Source organism: Struthio camelus, chromosome 3 (genome assembly GCF_040807025.1).
Source record: "Struthio camelus isolate bStrCam1 chromosome 3, bStrCam1.hap1, whole genome shotgun sequence".
NCBI classification, from domain to species: Eukaryota; Metazoa; Chordata; class Aves; order Struthioniformes; family Struthionidae; genus Struthio; species Struthio camelus.
The window spans coordinates 9,540,588-9,558,454 of record NC_090944.1 but is presented as its reverse complement, the minus strand read 5'-3'; the positions used below and the strand labels follow the sequence as shown (position 1 = coordinate 9,558,454).

Sequence of the window (17,867 nt, the reverse complement as noted above, 5' to 3'; positions counted from 1 at the left end):
TGCTGAAAGGCTCCTCATAATCAGCATTAATTATTTGATGCTGGCGGCGGAGCCCCAGCAGGCAAGTTCCCCATCGGACGATGTTCTCAGAAGCAACTCCCACTTCTCAAGATACAAGACAACAAAAGTCAGGGGGAGAAGAGCATCCGCAGCCAGCTAACCCTAACCGGTGAGACCCCATGAAGGAGATCCGCTTCTGATGCTGTTGAGCATCTGTGACAGGTAAAAAGGGATATCAACATCTAAGAGAGATGGTAGAGCTGAGTCAGGCCTTCCTGGAGGTGCAGGAAAAAGAGACTTTTTCTGCCTTGAGGATGAAAGCTCAAGCTGCCTCCTGCCAGGGAGGAAAGAGGAGACTAGGAGAGAGAGTTGAGGGAAGTCATTAGAGGACTGGGCTGGGAGGACTGAAAGGGTCAGAGTGCTGGTTCCTCCTGCTTGCTACTTGCAAACCCAAACCTGTCCATGGTCATAGCCAACAGGCCTCCAGGGCTCTGGCACGGGCAGAATGAAAAAGCACGTGGAGGTGGGGAGTGCCATCAAACTGCTGCTTGAACCACTACCTGCTTTGGCCAAAACTAGCCCACGCGAGAGGAGAAGCATCTCCTCAGCTGGACAAGGCCCAGGTTCAGAGACCTCAGAGATCCCTTGCAACCTGAATTACTGTACGAGTCTGGGTATGCGCTCTCAGATGGCAACGGTTCAGCAGTGGGAGCAGAACCCAAGGTCAGGCTGTCCTGGCGGTACCCCCCGCTCCAGCATTTTCTCTCTCCAATGCCCAAGGAACATCGCTCATCCCCCATGCCTCGCTTTCCTGCCTGCAAAGCAAAGAGAAATCGCAACTGCTTCAAGGCGGACAAGTGAAGAATGGACAGACTGGTTTACAGCTTTTCAACAGTATTCACCACCTGTCCTGCAGTTGCCCTTGACGCAGTGGCATGGGGCCAACAGCACTCCCAGGGATGCGCTCAGTGTTGCGGCAGGCAGAAGCCATGGACATCTCCCACCACGTGTTTCCAGGCCCCTCTCTGCTTCGCCCTCCCCAAAGCGCCGCCACAGCAGTCGTCGCACTCCTTGGCCAAGGTTAACTGAGTGGTTCGTGAACGTTCATTTATTCTGCTGAAATCATTAGATGGCAAAACCGCATCTATGCTTTAGCGAGGAGGTAATGGAGACAGAGAAACAACTTGCCAAGGTCACTCAAGAACCTGAGCCAGCTTGGGATTCACTGCAAAATCATCCCTCTTTCCAGCCTGCCTTCTTCCCATGCTTTCCTTCGCCAGTACCAATGTTATCTTCCTGCTTTTTGCATAATGCATTGCAAAACCTACTTTACATATAGAGGTTTTAGTTCTTAAATTGATTATTTAGTGTTGTTTTCTGGTAACAAACCAATCATACTGTTTTATTTATTTTTCCAGGCTGGCTGCAAAAAGAAAAAAAGAAAGGAGAAACATTTCTGTGCACAAAGAACTAGCCAGCTTACACGTGAATCCTTTGATATTCTGCAGTATCGAATGGCCAGACACCCTGGACACAAAGTTAATCACATGCCAAATCTCTCAGAGCAAGGAATCACAGAGCGGACCTGGCAACGGCACCTAGTAAATACCTATTAGCACACAACGGCCGCTGTCTCGCCCGCCGCATTCCCATTTAGGAAAGCGCTAAGCATTTTTTGGTACATGGAAAATACACCTAGGAAGCAGGCATTTTGCTCCGTAGCATGCAGCGGCACAAGCTCCTCGAGGAGTAGGTGCACGGCCAATCTCTTATTCACAGCTAAAAGGGATAAATTAGGTGTTGGAGGAGGGGAGGGCTCACTTTGCTTTTACCTTGCAGTAATTAATGAACAAGAAGTGTCTAGAGGTAAAACCACAGCAAAGAGCCAGGCGCTTCGAGCTGTACAAGGGAAGCATGCAGAGGTCAACCCCAGATGGGAGGAGAGGGCTGCCTTTCCAAACGCTGACACTGCGAGACAGATCAAGCACTTGGTATTCGTTGCAGTTTTCAGCCCTAGATAGCTCTGGCACGTTCTTTTTCCCCAGGCAAAAATACAAACCTTGCTCACCTCCCTAAAACACCCATAATCACACTTCTTGCCAGCAGACAACCACATGCCAGGATTCAGGCGCCCAATCTCTAATAGACACTGCAGGTCGTAATTAAGCTCAAATTTATGACGTCTTTGTCCCAGTAATATTGAAAAGCTCGTTCTTCTAAATTTGTTAGCACTACACAGCCAATGCACCGGGGACAACATAAGGAAAAACTTCTTTACTGTGAGGGTAACAGAGCACTGGACCAGGTTAGAGTGGAGTCTCCATCCTTGGAGATATTCAAAAGCTGTCTGGATGCGGTCCTGGGCAATGTGCACTAGGTGACACTGCTTGAGCAGGGGGGTTGGACTAGACGATCTCCGGAGGTCCCTGCCAACCTCAACCATTATGTGATTCTGTAAACATCTCCAGACGTACCCCCCTTCTCCACCCGAGCTCTTCCTCCCTCTCCCTGTCCTCCCAGTTACACGTGCATTTAACACCAGTCCTTCTCCTCCATCCAGCAGTGCCTTTGATCTGAACGGCGCGGAGCGCCCCGCAGCCTCATTAGCAAGCTAACGGCCTCTGTGCTTTTTGGAGAACATTTCATCAACACCTAAGGGGAGGCAGCTCCATCCCAGACAGCCTCATTGATCATGCCAAATCACTGCACTACCTGATGCATCGTAATCACCTATATTTATATAGCAGGCGGATCCTTATCCGACACAGTTCATTACAAAGTGGGCTAGAAATTCAAACACACAAACAGAATTATGCCAGGACTCGATTTATTTGGACTAGAGTCAAATAGGGACCTTTCTCATTACCGTCTCTCGAGTCACAGAGTCCCAATTAGGCAAGGGACATTAAAAGAATTTCTGCTGCACTCACAGGCATGCAATGCAGCTGTAAAGCAGTGGCCTAACAAACCTAGCATCTTCACCACTTGCAAAAGCTTCAGGAGAAAGATATTGCTCAATAACCATGCCTCTGCTGGGCTTGTTTAAAAGCTGTCCCTTCTTTGAAGTGTGCTAACCCCACTACCTCTGCATGAGTGGTAGACTGGTAGCACTTCCGTATGGGTAGACTTTAGACTATGTACTTTGGAGCAGATTTGGCCTCATCCAAGCATAACTGCTTCCGGCGAAAGCATATCTCCAACAAAAACTAAGCTCTGAACGAGAACCAGGTGGAGAACAGGCCCTTCTGTCCCCATCCTATGGCAGAATCACAGAGTTGCTGGGGTTGGAAGGGACCTCTGGAGATCATCTAGTCCAACCTCCCTGCTCAACCAGAGGCACCTAAAACACACTGCCCAGGACCCTGTCCAGAAGGCTTTTGCTTGTCTCCAAGAATGGAGACTCCACAACCTCCCTGGGCAGCCTGCTCCAGGGTTTGGCCACCTGCACCGTGGAGAAGTGCTTTTTGGTGTTCAAGTGGAATCTCCTGTGCTGCATGCAGTTTGTGCCTCTTGCCTCTTGTCCTGTCACTAGGAACCACGGAGAAGAGTCTGGCCCCATCCTCTTTCACACCCTCCCTTCAGATACTTAGACACATTGATCAGATCCCCCCTCTGTCTTCTCCTCTCCAGGCTGAACAGGCCCAGATCCCTCAGCCTTTCCTCAGAGAAGAGATGCTCCAATCCCTTAATCATCTTTATGGCCCTCCACGGGAATCACTCCAGTAGCTCCTTATCTCTCCTATACTGGAGAACTGGATACAGCACTCCACGTGTGGCCTCCCCAGGTCCTGAGTGCACGAGGAGGACCACCTCCCCCCACCCGCTGGCAATGCTCTTCCTAATCCACCCCAGGATCCCATTGGCCTTCCTGGCCACAAGGGCCCATTGCTGACTCACGGTCACCTTGGTGTCCACCGGGACTCCCAGGTCCTCTTCCACAGAACTGCTCTCCAGCAGGTCAGCCCCCAGCCTGTCCTGCTGCATGGCGTTATTCCTCCCCAGGGGCAGGGCCCTGCCCTTGCCTTCGTTGAACTTCAGGAGGTTCCTTTCTGCCCATCTCTCCAGCCTGTCCAGGCCCCTCTGCATGGCAGCACAGCCCTCTGGTGTATCAGACGCTCCTCCCAGCTTAGGATCATCAGCAAACATGCTGAGGGACCACCCTGTCCCTTCATCCAGGTCATTAATGAAGATGTTAAATAGTATTGGCCCCAGTATCAACCTCTGGATAACACGACTAGTGACCGCTCTCCAGCTGGACTTCGTGCCACTGATCACAATCCTCTGAGCCTGGCAGTTCAGCCAGTTTTCAGTTCACCTCAGTGACCACTTATCTAGCCCGTACTTTATCAGCTTGTCTGTGAGAATGCTATGGGAGACAGGGTCAAAAACCATAGTAAAGTCATGGCAAACAACATTCACTGCTCTCCTCTCATCCACTGAACCAGTCATCTCCTCATAGAAGGCTCTCAAGTTGGTTGACAGAAGGATGGTTACGTTTAAGGTTAGCCATGGGACAAAAATAAATCTAGGCTACTCTGTCCTTTTTTAGCCTCTTGAGAAAATTTCATGATTTCCTTGCTTGCTCCTCACCTTTCACACAAATGTTCCCAGCTGGATTGGTCTTTCTGTATTGTATCACACAGTGTTTTTGTCCCGTTTCTTTTCTGAAGCCCTCAGGAGCTCCTTCTACTCATCAGCCTGCCACTGTGTCACATCATGCCTTTCCTAAAGACCCACCTCTTTTATGGGGTCAGTGGTAACGAAACCACGCTGAACATGCACGCCTTGCCATTCTCCTTCCCATCTGTTTAACCTGCAAGCTCCCCAGTGAACAGTCCACCCTTAAAACATTTAGGAAGCACCATGAAGTCTATCTACAGATCTCGCTCCTGTGGGAGGTATCCATGTGCTGCAGAAAGTTATACAACCTGTAGCTTTCTTGCTGTCAAACCCCTGCTGTGCCAGATAAACTCCCCACCCAAAAACAAGGAACATCACCGGGCCAGACGTTTCGGCAAAGATCTCAGCCAGCTAAAGCAATGCCATGACGACCTAAGCAAATAAATGAAATCTAATTTCTGTAGTAAGAAAAGCAAAGAGGAACCTGGTAGGGGGACTCAAGCTGTGAGAGGCCCCCCTAACGGACAGGACGTCTGCAGTCCAGAGGACTAACAAACGTCTGGGCAAGAAGACGCTTATACTATACAGGTCACAAGGTGGAGACTTGGAAGTGGCCAAATATGTCAGTTAAAGATGTAGAGACAAAATGAAGCATGGTGTCTGAGGCTTGTGAGTGTGCTTAACACAGTTATTAACCAGCAGAAAGCATGCGATAGAAGATAAGCACCAGCAGAATGCAAGATAATTAAATTTCTACTAAGTGAAGTCGTAGCTTGGATTTGAAATGCTACATAATTTGATGCGTATTCTGTGCTGTTTTGCCACCAGTGCCCTATGCTTCACTTGATAGGTATTATAAAGAAACATAAATGACAAACCGAGTCTCAGGTCAAGCTGTGTAGCTGGAGAAGACCAGCAACATTTAGTTGCTGAAAAAGGCAGGATCAGAGACAGGCTCAGGAGCAGTCAGCTGTGGACAACGCTGGGCAGCAGCACCCTGAAACACCAGTAACAGCTCAGCGACCTAACAGCTCAGCAACACCAGTGCCAAAAATGCTCCCCAGGAGAGGTGGCCACCTCCAGGTAATATTGGTCCTCTTGGCTCTGCAGGGACATGTGGGCCTTCAGGAGCATTTAGGAGCTTGGCTGTGCACTCAGCATAGAGATGGCTCCTACCATAAAGGAGAGGTAGAAAGGCATACAGAAAACACTGCGAGTAAATGTACGAATAATATACTTTTGTGGACCAGTTATGAAAGGCTAACTTACACCGTTCTGCTTAACAAAGGCCTAAGAGAGGTGCTGCAGAAGAGAAGTTGGAGGAACTGGGCCCAAGCAAGGAAGGAATTAACTTTCCATCTGCACAAAATAGTCTCAGTCACCGAACAGGATTATGGTTGGCCACAAGTTATAAAAATTAAGCTGGTTACACTGAACATTGATTAGATTGAGCATTAGATTAGTGTGAGGCCCATGCTTAGGTTCCCACCGGGACTTCTTCTCCACAGGTTCACAGCTACTACTCAGGCAAGACGCAGCCCTAACAGACTGGCCAGCAATTAGGTTTCTTCACAGCTGAAACTTAACAGAAAGAGAAGAAACTTAATAGCAAAATTCGTAAGTTTGATACAATTTTAATACGCATAATTTCTCTCACTCAATATTTTTATTACATTACTTTATCACTAGTTCAGCTCATGTCTGGAGCTCGGCAGGTACCAGAAGCCCCATCGTGCTCAGGGAAGCATAAGTGTGATCCCATATTTGCACTTTTTCGGCTCCCTAGTGCTGTGCAGTATATTCCTCATTTAACTACTGCTTTGCACCCCTGTGAGGGCCACCTCGCTTTGCCATCCTGCAAAATGAAAGCTGATTCTGCAAACTGTCGAGGCTGGCAACTCATGGACACTAGTAAGGCAGGCTTGTTTAATGGCTGCAAACTTAATGAGCAGACACAGCACTTCTTTTGACCTCAAAAATTAGTTTTTCAGCTAAAAGAAAGGAGATCTTAAAATAAAAAAAGCACCATGAAATCCTCCAGCCAATGGCCCTGCAGCATGGAGGCTGTTCCTCAGCATCCCCGAGCAGATGTGCTGCACTCAAAATGTCTTTGTCTATTAAAACTGTGTCAGCTTCAGAGACTCCAAAACTCCCTGTGGCATAAACAGAATTTCGAATGAACAGCTGCAGGATACAGCAGTAGCCACCCAAAACGCAGCTGCCGAGATCATCTTCCCTGCTCGGTTCCGACCACCTTTTCTGCATCCCGCTGTCCTCCACTCGAGCTCTCCCATCTGCCCGCCGCCACATCCCACCTCCTCTTTCTGCCTGCTGCAGCCTGGTTATCCAACTCCTCCACATCCCTCCTAAGTCAGAGCCTGGCCTCTGCGTGACTCACCCCCAGCCTCCTGGGCAATCTCTAGGGAAGGATTCAGTTCGGCTAAGTCGAGACCCACCAACAGAGCTTTTAGCTTCAATGTTGCCTTACAGGCCAAGGCACCAAAGCCTGACTGCTCGTGCAAGTTTTATTATAAATTCCTCTACCTTTGAAACCAAAGCCTGTCAATCACATCGTCTGGCCCAAAAGTATCTCCCGGCTGCTCTCCCAAACCCAATGCTGCCTTGTTAGCTAGCTGAAGAAACAACGGGAATGATTCGTAATTTAGTCTGGCAATTGTAATGGTTCCCGGAACGCTCAGCACTGTACTCATACAGAGAAGAATACGATTTGTTGTCTCAACGTAGCCCCCAACAAGTACTTCTGGGAACAACAGCGCAAATGAAGCCTGAATTCCTACAGTCTGATGCCTTCAAGCTTTCAAGGGGGTCTCCAACACCTTGTAAGGGACAGTTGCAACATGCACACCACAGGGCAGCATCACTTTCCTGTTTCAGGATACTTGCAGGGAGTTAATGCCTCGGTGAGCTCCTAATTTGAGTGAATTCAGCTGATGAGTTCAAAGTCACTGGAAGACAAACAGATAGGACCAGATGCCTAAGTCCCATTTTATTAGGAGAACACTCTAACAATATTAAACAATGTGTAATGCTTTTTTAAAGAAATCCTTATTAACTGGTATAAAATACCTGGGCCAGTTAAGTATCTTGTGGCTTTGGGCAATCATACCGTGTCCAAATAGCTTTAGCTAGTCGTCTATTGCAATGAGTGGTGAGACTGGTTCTAGCAATGAGCAGCCTAAAATAGCCAAGTTTTTGCAGAGTTAATAGCTTAACAGCTTCTCTGCACTGGCAGGAGGACATGCAGGACAGATCTTATTCATAACTAACGGCTCTGAACAGCTAACGTTGTTAATGCCCTTTCGTGGGCCAGAGCAACAAAACCCAGAGAAACCATCCATCACGCATATTGTGGATACGCTCTGCACTTACGAGATTGCCCAAATAATCCTAAATATGCACAGTCCCACCTGCCAGCTTGAAACAGAAGGTGAGGAGAATCCAAATGTAAGCACAGGGGTGTATTTGGGAAGGCTGAACCTGCTTTGGCAAGGACGCGCCAGGCTTAGAAATACTCCAGGCAGAAATCTCCAATGCACAACAGCTATTTCTGCTGCGTAAGTGGGGCCAAGTATCCTCAGAGCATCTCAGAAACGGGCCGAGGGATGCTCTGCCGGCCGAAGGCCAGTGCAGAGGAAGCAGCTGCTTCCAACGCGAGCTGCCAGCGTCTCAGACATCATCCATGGTCCAAAGACCAAAATGGTCCAAAGACCATTTCCAACTCATCTGGTTTTTGGGAACCATTCCTGTGATAGATGCCGAGAGATCCTAATGAACAGGAAGTCATAAATGTCTCCCCAGGCCATTTCCAACAGTTATTCCAGTTATCCCCATTTTATGGGGGACGGAGGAGAGTGAAGTATGTGGAGATCAAGTGATTTGTCTGAGTTCCCTTGGCCCATCAGAGACAGGGCTGGAAATGCAATACCTCCCTGCCTCCCGTCAATCCCAGACCTCGAAAGTCAATGGCTGCCTGCATCCCTTTTCTGTCTGTCCTTCACAAGGAGAGCCTCTCTAGAAAGGCCTCAGGAGGGTCCCTGTGGTGCCTAGCACTACAGTGGGCACCTCCCACAGTGCAAAGCCCTCCCAAGGCACCGCGACACTGAGAAAATCACCCCTGCCGCATCTGACGTCCCCTCATTGGCACTGTGTCGCCCTGGTCCTGAGGGCTGTGCAGCTCACGGAAAGATAAGAGCAAAATGATGCTAGGCAGATGCCTTTAGATGCAAATCTCAGCATGTTTTTCCCTTGGCAGTTTGGCTTTTGCTGGCCATGAGAACCCAGATGCAGGGAAAGCATCACCATTGCCACTTAATAGCATAACTGGTTGGCTAGCGTGGGAGTTAACTATTGCCATCCACTGGACAAAATCGGAGCTGCTCATGTCCAGACTGAATACCTGACACCCAGCCAAGAAAAGGAGACGCTCCCAGAGCTCGGGAAAGCTGCCTGTGAACACAAGCTCTGAAGGGCTCTGTAACACAGCCACTAGCTCCACAAAGGGCCCAAGCCACTGTGAAAGGTGCCACACAGACACAAATACATCAGCTTCAGCAAGAGCCATTAAGGTAGCCACAAAAATCACAACGCAATTCGACCACTGTGTAGGAGCCAATAAAAATAATAAAAAAGCGCAAGGACAGCCACATTAGATCACACCAACGACCCATCCAGTTCAACCCCTTACTCCTGAGTGCCCATTTCCAGCTGTTTTGGTGCAAAAGATTCATAAATCATAATCATGGAGCAGCTTGTTCAGAATCATTTTTTCCTAACTACTAGCAAATAAGAATTGCATAAGCTCTTGAGGAATGAAAGCTTCCCACCAAAGTACTTTTTGAAGCAATCAGTCATGAACATTATTATCTACATAAAGGTCAGAACTGCTGGAGAAAAAGAAAAGAAAAGAAAAGAAAAGAAAAGAAAAGAAAAGAAAAGAAAAGAAAAGAAAAGAAAAGAAAAGAAAGAAAAGAAAAGAAAAGAAAAGAAAAGAAAAGAAAAGAAAAGAAAAGAAAAGAAAGAGAAAAAGGAAAAGAGAAAAGGAAAGAAAGAAGGAAAGGAAAAGGAAAGGAAAAGGAAAGGAAAAGGAAAGGAAAAGGAAAGGAAAGGAAAGGAAAAGGAAAGGAAAGGAAAGGAAAGGAAAGGAAAAGGAAAGGAAAAGGAAAGGAAAAGGAAAGGAAAAGGAAAGGAAAAGGAAAGGAAAAGGAAAGGAAAGGAAAGGAAAAGGAAAGGAAAAGGAAAGGAAAAGGAAAGGAAAAGGAAAGGAAAAGGAAAGGAAAAGGAAAGGAAAAGGAAAGGAAAAGGAAAGGAAAAGGAAAGGAAAAGGAAAGGAAAAAGGAAAGGAAAAGGAAAGGAAAAGGAAAGGAAAAGGAAAGGAAAAGGAAAGGAAAGAAAGGGAAAAGGAAGGAAAAGGAAAGGAAAAGGAAAGGAAAAGGAAAGGAAAGGAAAGGAAAAGGAAAGGAAAGGAAAGGAAAAGGAAAGGAAAAGGAAGGAAAGGAAAAGAAAAGGAAAAAGGAAAGGAAAAGGAAAGGAAAAGGAAAGGAAAAGGAAGGAAAAGGAAAGGAAAGGAAAGGAAAAGGAAAGGAAAAGAAAGGAAAAGGAAAGGAAAAGGAAAAGGAAAAGGAAAAGAAAAGGAAAGAAAAGGAAAGCAAAGGAAAAGCAAAGGAAAAGCAAAGGAAAAGCAAAGGAAAAAGCAAAGGAAAGCAAAGGAAAGCAAAGGAAAGCAAAGGAAAGCAAAGGAAAGCAAAGGAAAGCAAAGGGAAAAGAAAACAGAGAAGAGAAAAGAAAAGAGAAAAAGAAGTCACATCAAGCACGTGGCCTCATAACTTCTTGCAGCGGTGAGTTCCACAGCTGAACTGCACAAGGTACTTCACCAGCTTCAAGTCCATAACCTCCTAACTCAATCTGTGTCCTCTTCTTCCAGTACAGCAATACATACTGACACAGTGATCAGGACAACAGGAATGTGACCCACTCACCACAGACCCAGAGGAATAGCAGTGAGAAAGCCAGGTGAACAGCAACGGTCCTCTTACCTTCTTGAAACTACATGTCATCCAGCCATGGGCTCACCTCCTCCTTGAACTAGGCAAAACTAATCTTTTCAATCATTGTAACCATTAGTGTTGGCAGAGAAGTACAAATAGCTACTGCCAATAGACAATTTCAGTATAAATTTGCACTTCCATTGTTGTATCATCATTCCTGATGGATATCCTGGATCTCCAACGCACTCCTTCTGTAGAGAAGCCCTCCTTGTCTTCTATCCAAGGTCTTCTGTAATATCTATGTTCTGTTTCCATTCCAGTCATTTCCCAAATTTGTGCTGGGTTTCTTTTTTTTTTTAATTGCTCCCAATATGTCACTCCATATTACTCAACAGCAGATGTATTTAAACGTGTCAATGCTGTTGCCTAGCAGATCTGAATATGCTTTACAATTTAAGCTTGCTTTAGAATCACGTGTTCCCCTTCCCAATGCTCCTCAGCATGTTTGTATCATCAGGAAGTCTGGATAAATTAAAAATAAATCCCACTCTAGGGTCAGTCCATTGGCCTGCCTAGGAAAGCTTCATTAGAGACCTTAAAAAAAAACCAACAAGAACAACCAAAAAAAACCCCCCAAAAACTAGAACAGGAAACGTGCCAAAAAGCCCACCCAATTTTCCTGTTCAGTCAGGAAGCAATATCAGATGCTTTTTGTCTTCCATTTTCTACCTGGTACCCAAGAGCTTAAATAGGAGGCCATCAAGTAAATGATCAAGAGCTTTGAAAGAGTCTTAATACGGAGCTAATATCAGCTTTCCCTGAGCAGCAAGCTAATTTTATGTAATAGCCTGCAAGCACTACATAAAAGGCCTGGAACACCCAGGTGAGAGCGTGTTCTGACCTTTGAAATTACACCTGAGTCTTTGCCGAGAAAAAGGAGATAATGGGCTACTAAATCACAGTGTTTTCTTCTTGGGCTTTTCAAGCTCTTCAACCAGTAACAGCGTAGGCTTAGTCACTGTCCCCCAGACTCCCACTCGCCCATTCCCAGCTGCGTAATTGGAGCACCTAATGGTTGGCACAGCATCAGTGAGCTCCATGCACAGGTTTAGAACAAGACAGCCGCCATTCCCAAATGCTGATGGAAAAGACTACACAAAACAGAGAAAATGTCATCCTTTTGCACTGCACTCAAGCAGAACAAACGCCAGCGACCTGCCCAAGAGCACACTGAAGCCTGCAATACCGGCTCTAGGTCTTCGGCACATTCATCCAGGGCTCAAACTGCAGGACATCTCTCCAGGCTTGTTCCTACTGCAGCTGTCCACTCAAGGTGTATCTCCTATTACCCCTATCCTGACCTGCAACCTCTGACCAAAAAACTTCCAGCTCCACCTAAGTGATGGCCAGGCCAGCTGCATGGGCTGCCAGACCTGCTTGGGTTGGTAATACAACGGAGACAGAGCTGCAGCTCAGTCATCACCGCCTATTGAGGCCCTGCATCCCTCCAACAAGGCTAGTTTATGAGGAACAATTCATGTAAACTGATGCAGCAACGACAACTCTTGCAGCTCCTAATTCTACATTTGAACTGCAAATTACACCCAACAAATCACGCTCACAGGGTACGGACACCAGTAAAAAGCCACTAACTGAGACAGCCCAACTGAAGACAAAACTTGCAGCACAACCTGCCAGAGAGGCTGTACGCCAGTGCTGACAGATTTCCAAAAATAGCTCCTTTCCCTTTCCGTGGTGCCTGATGTCCATTTACTTACAGACACCTAAAAATAACCCTTCCCATTTGGATCAACGAAGAGAGCTGCCAGAAGTGAAAGACCCTCATCACTCTCCATGCAGAAGACTAAATGAGATAAAAGTACTTTTGAAATGCAGCACAGGGAACAAGCCCGTGCTGGCCCCAAGAGAGCCAGCTGGATGGGCCTCATGATTCCCTCCCAGCAACAGCTGTGATTGAGTTTATTTCTATTTTGTGTGATTAAAAAGAGAGACAGATAAAAGGGAGAACAAAAAGTCCACGATTTCAGAAGGCGCCAAAAATAAAATAGTTTGTATTCACTTGGCACCCTCCCTTGACAGCATTTTATACATTAGCGCTAAGCAGTCCTCAAAAATCCAAAAGGAAGAGAAGTAAGTTATGTATAGGCAGGGAAACCAAGGCATGGAAAGGTTAAAATACTGGCTCAGAATCGGCAATAAAACAGGACAGGTTTCTTGACGCACCTTCGTCTGCTCATGCCACAAGACCCCTCTCTGTTTACTCTTCTTGGAGCCTAGGTTGAGCCGAGCTCATTCTTGAGAATATTTGTACTTCAGAGGTAAGAATAAAGAGGATACGAAGGCTGCACTTGCCCTGGCCAGCCGCCTGTGTGGCACCTTGCTACTAGCAAAAGTTTATGGGCAGGAATGGATGGAGTGAATCCTCCTGGGAGCCATCCCCAGGGCTATGCAGGACAAGAAAATGGTTGGGAACAGCACAGGTTTACCACAGACAAATCGTCCCTCACCCATCTGATTGCCTTCTATAATGAAGCGCCTGGCCTGGTAGATGAGCACAAAGCACTGGATGCTCATCACCTTGGCTTTAGCAAGGTTTTTGACATGGTCTCCTATATTATTCCTGTAGCCATCCCTGGAGATGCTCAAACCTCAGCTGAACAAAGCCCTGAGCAACCTGATCTAACTTTGCAGTTAGTTTTACTTGGAGCAGGGGGCTGGATCAGACCCCTCCAGAGGTCCCTCCCTACCTGATTTGTTCTATGATTATAAGAAGTGTCAAAGAGAAGGTGAAAGTCTTTCCTGGAGATATCTGAAATGGATAAAGGTCTAATGTATAATAATGTTAATAAGAAAAAGCCCTTCATTAAACTGAGGACCTGGAGACGGCAAAATCTCTTAGCACAGTATATTTCCTTTTCTCTAATGTTTACAGCTTGACAGAGGAATAAATCAGTTAAATTAAGACACATACAGCACTGTCACCTTAAACCTCAAGGTACGTTAGGGGTACCACAAGACTTAATACCTGTAGGAGGCGATAAACATTCATAAGGCTAACAGTATAAGATTAAATGGGCTGGGTTGACTTTTAACAGACATTTCAAGAGACATCCTTTTAAGGACTCCTCTGCTCCCATCTCTGTGCTCAACCACTACACAATCATTTCCCCAAATCCCTTCACGTGTCCAGCCTTGAGAGAGTGACACACAGGTGTGTGCATCCCAGCCTGGTCATTTTAGTGGCAGGAAAAAAGAACGGATCAGCTGCTGCCTTTGAATTCTAGGTGTCATATGCAAGGGTTTGATTTTGATTTGTTTCAAATCTTTTATGCCTCCCAAAGCTCATTATTGGTTCTCAAAAGGAAATCAGGAAATTCAGTCCTTCTGCTTTTACTGGAAAGCGTAACTATCGAGTTTCACCAAACTCAAAAGCTTCTCTCAGTTTCATTTTCCCTTAAGCTGACTGTAACATTTACCAAAATCCATAGAAGATAAACATCTGTATTCTCTAGTACTCACACTGTGAAAGCGTTTCAAAGTGGTGGGCGACGTTTTCATCCTCAGCCTGGCCTTGCAATCAGAAGGCTATCTTCCCGGTTTTGCCAGTCTTGATCTAGAACAGCGAAACACAAGGGACTGGTTTTGCCGACCAGGATTACCTGGGTTAGAGAACGGCCGCAGCCTTCAAGGACATGGTATAACACACAGCACAGGAAGCTGCAAGTCCCAGATGCGATTCTCTCTGCTTCTCCTCCACTGAAACAGCCAGTTAAATGCTGATAAATTTAGGGCTGCCCAGTTCACAGTGCTGTCTCTACCCCAAAATTTTTTGTGTTTAAAAAAAAAAAAGAGCAAGAGATGGGTATAGTCACCCAACTATGGTTGGCCAGAATTTGCAGCATTGCTGGGAACAAACAACTAGGTTGTTTTCTCTTTCTCAACCCTCACACGTGCTAAAGCGTCAGTGGGACACAGCTCCCTGCATTTCACAGGTGTGCACACACACACACGCACGCGTGTTAGCCAGATGCCCTGCATGATGGCACCGTACGGCTGTGCAAACACCTTTCCTCCTACCCCACCCCGACAACAGACCAGGTACATCTGAGCTGTGCATCTGCCAAATGCAAGGCGGGTGCAAGGTCCTGCACCTAGGCAGGAATAATCCCATGCACCAGGACAGGCTGGGGGTTGACCTGCTGGAAAGCAGCTCTGCAGGGAAGGAGCTGAGAGTGCTGGTGGACAAGAAGTTAAACATGAGCCAGCAGTGTGCCCTTGCGGCCAAGAAGGCCAATGGTCTCCTGGGGTGCATTAGGCAGAGTGTTGCCAGCGGGTGGAGGGAGGTGATCCTGCCCCTCTCCTCAGCCCTGGGGAGGCCTCACCTGGAGTACTGAGTCCAGTGCTGGGCTCCCCAGTGCAAGAGAGACATGGCACTCCTGGAGAGAGTGCAGCGGAGGGCTACGAAGATGATTAGAGGGCTGGAGCACCTCTCCTAGGAAGAAAGACTGCAAGAGCTGGGCCTGTTCAGCCCGGAGAAGAGAAGATTGAAAGGCGATCTCATCAACGTGTACAAGTATGTGAAGGGGGAGTGTCAAGAGGATGAGGCCAGCCTCTTCTCCGTGGTGCCCAGCAACAGGACAAGAGGCAATGGGCAGAAACTGAACCACAGGCAGTTCCATCTGAACCTGAGAAAAAACTTCTTCACTGTGAGGGTGACAGAGCATTGGAACAGGTTGCCCAGAGAGGTAGTGGAGTCTCCTTCGCTGGAGACAGTCAAAACCCGTCTGGATGTGATCCTGGGCAATATGCTCTAGGTGACCCAGGTTGAGCAGGGGGGTTGGACTAGATGATCTCCAGAGGTCCCTTCCAACCTAAACGATTCTGGGTGATTTTGGTGGCTTCTTGCAGCTGTTTGCCATTCCTTGCTCCCAAATGAAACCAAGGGCATTTCTTGCATAATTCCCAGCTCAATGCATGATTCAAGCCTACTCTGCTGAATGGACCAGGAGGCTAAGGGGTGTGGGGCGTATTTGGAGGTGTAATGTGTCGCCACGCTCATGAGGCCTTGCTGATCGATTGTTCCAAGCTGTGTCTTGCTGCGACATATGTTCTGCAGGCTCTCCAAGCCCTGGTACCCAGCTACAAGCATCTGCACCCCTCTCCCACCACGACCCTGACCACCATCATCAGGCAACAATGGTGCTCCTGAATTTCCAATTGCTCCTCTCTGGCCTTTCCCTCCAATGAATCCACTCCAGCTCATCTCATAGGTCTTGCCAAGTCCTCTCTTGCCATCCCTTGGCATGACTCCAGGTCTCTCTGCAACCCTTGGCCATGGTTAACAACAGCACTGACTTCTGAGCATCCCTCGGCACTCGGCAACTCTTCCTTCTGCTTCACAAACTCAGAAGTTCCCTCTGCCCAGTGTGGCTTTTCAGACAAAGGGAAACCAGCTACCCTGACCACTTCCAAACAACCCATCCCTGCATCTGAGACATTCCTGACTCTTTTTATTGCCAACCTGAAGAATCACAGACAGATCTTGGCAAGAAAGAATCCTTCATACAGGGAGAGCGTTCTCACTTCCACCAGTGGAGGGCAACCACACACATACGCAGCAGCCAGCCTCCTACCGCCTGCTTTAGGCTTCCCATTTCTTGCTTCCCATTTCTAGCCATCAGAAGAGTTGAAGTGCCTTCTCTTTTCCATCCTGCCTTGCTTATCTCTGTGCCCTTCCCTGTGGCACCTTAACGGCCTGCCCCACAAATACGCAGAGTATCCTCACCTGAAATCATGCAAAAGGGAACCTAAATTCCTCTTTCCCTGGGTTCAGCCACAGTTCTGCTCTTCTCACCATGCAGGAGGAAGATGAGCCAGGCCTCACAGGCAAACCATGCCACAGAAAAGCAGTACTTCCCACCTTGCATTTCAGAACAAAATCAATGAGTAGACAAGCTCTTGCAAACAGTCGCTCTTTCAGAGGAGTGGTGTTTGAGGTCTGAGCTGTTAGCGCCTACCCATTTTATGCAAAGGAAGAGCAGCTGCCATGTAGCAGGAATAGATCAGCACCTGGCAGGTCTTGGGTAAAAAAAAACTTACCCAGCTAAGCAATCTGCGCAGTAAGGAAGGGAGAAGGCAGGTGAGCAACACAGCCCATCTGTCGTGACCGAGCCTGTACCGAAAAAACAGCCTCAGTAGGCCCAGGGCCAGCGCTCACTTCCGACGGGCACGCACCACTGCAGGGGTTAGCTGTCTCCACCAGCCAGGAGCCATGTGGGTCCCGCACCCTCCAGATAAGCAGCGGGGTGCCCATTCACCAAAGACAGCAGAGCACCTCCGCCCGGATGGCAGCGTCTTTCGTACTGTCTGGAGAACAAAGGCTAAAGCAAGCTATTATCTTCATGGGCTTGATAAAGTAAATCAAATAATGCGTTAGCGAGAGGTAATCCAATAGTTTCAACTGAGCGATTGTTTGAACGGCCGCAGTGTTTTGGTGGAAAATCGATAGTTCTCAAGTCCAGCCAAAGTAGGTTTTAAGCAAACATATAGCAAAACCTTCCTTCTCCTTCACATCCGTGGTGCGCTCGGACCCTCTTCGCCAGCCCATCTGGTGAAGCGTGGCTCTACCCCAGCCAAAGCATGAGGAGGGCAGAGCAGTGCTGCTACACCAGCGGTGTCAACCCAAGCGATAACCCCCCCAGGCTTGTTAAGACAAGTTGGTCACCGGTATGTGCAGCTGACCTACGGAAAACAACCCGCCACAGCTGATAATTCGGGCCCTGGAAGCAAGGAAGCTGCTTGTGAACCAGCTATAAATAGTAAAGAGTCTGGGGATATTTTCTCCCTCTCCCATGTGCCTGCGCTGGTGCACAGACCCTTCGGAGATGATACCAGCCCGATCTTGCAGGCTGTCATGGGGGAAGTTGGGGGAAAGGGTTTGTTCAGGACGGCCCAACAACTATAACATTTATGTCTTGGGCAAGAGATCTGAGTCTCTGCAAAGCAACAAAACTTGTCAGTCCTTAGCTGGCAAACGCAGGGAAAGGTAGGTGTTCTGGGGGGGACTCAGCTCTTGGCCCACTCTTTCCCCTCAATCAACGTTTCTACAGCACAGTACACTGGTCTTACCAGGGTGAGACACCAGGACTTGCTCTGTACATGAAATGCAAACTCAACCCAATCGCCTCCAGTTTTTCAGAACACTAATTTCTTCATCAAAAT

The 17,867-nt window shown here is 47.6% G+C and overlaps 1 protein-coding gene across 42 annotated transcripts in view; it reads right to left on the bottom strand.

Annotated features, from left to right (window-relative positions):
• The window catches only part of EXTL3 (exostosin like glycosyltransferase 3), a 151,846-nt gene that overhangs the window by 38,496 nt on the left and 95,483 nt on the right, over positions 1-17,867 (bottom strand). For 9 of the 42 annotated variants that reach the window (XM_068936814.1, XM_068936813.1, XM_068936790.1 and 6 more), the window contains one exon: positions 14,166-14,259. The exons of the other annotated variants lie outside the window; for them this stretch is intronic. The gene's annotated coding sequence lies outside the window, so the exon portion shown is untranslated. The remainder of the gene's footprint in view (positions 1-14,165; positions 14,260-17,867) is intronic. 42 annotated transcript variants of the gene reach the window in all.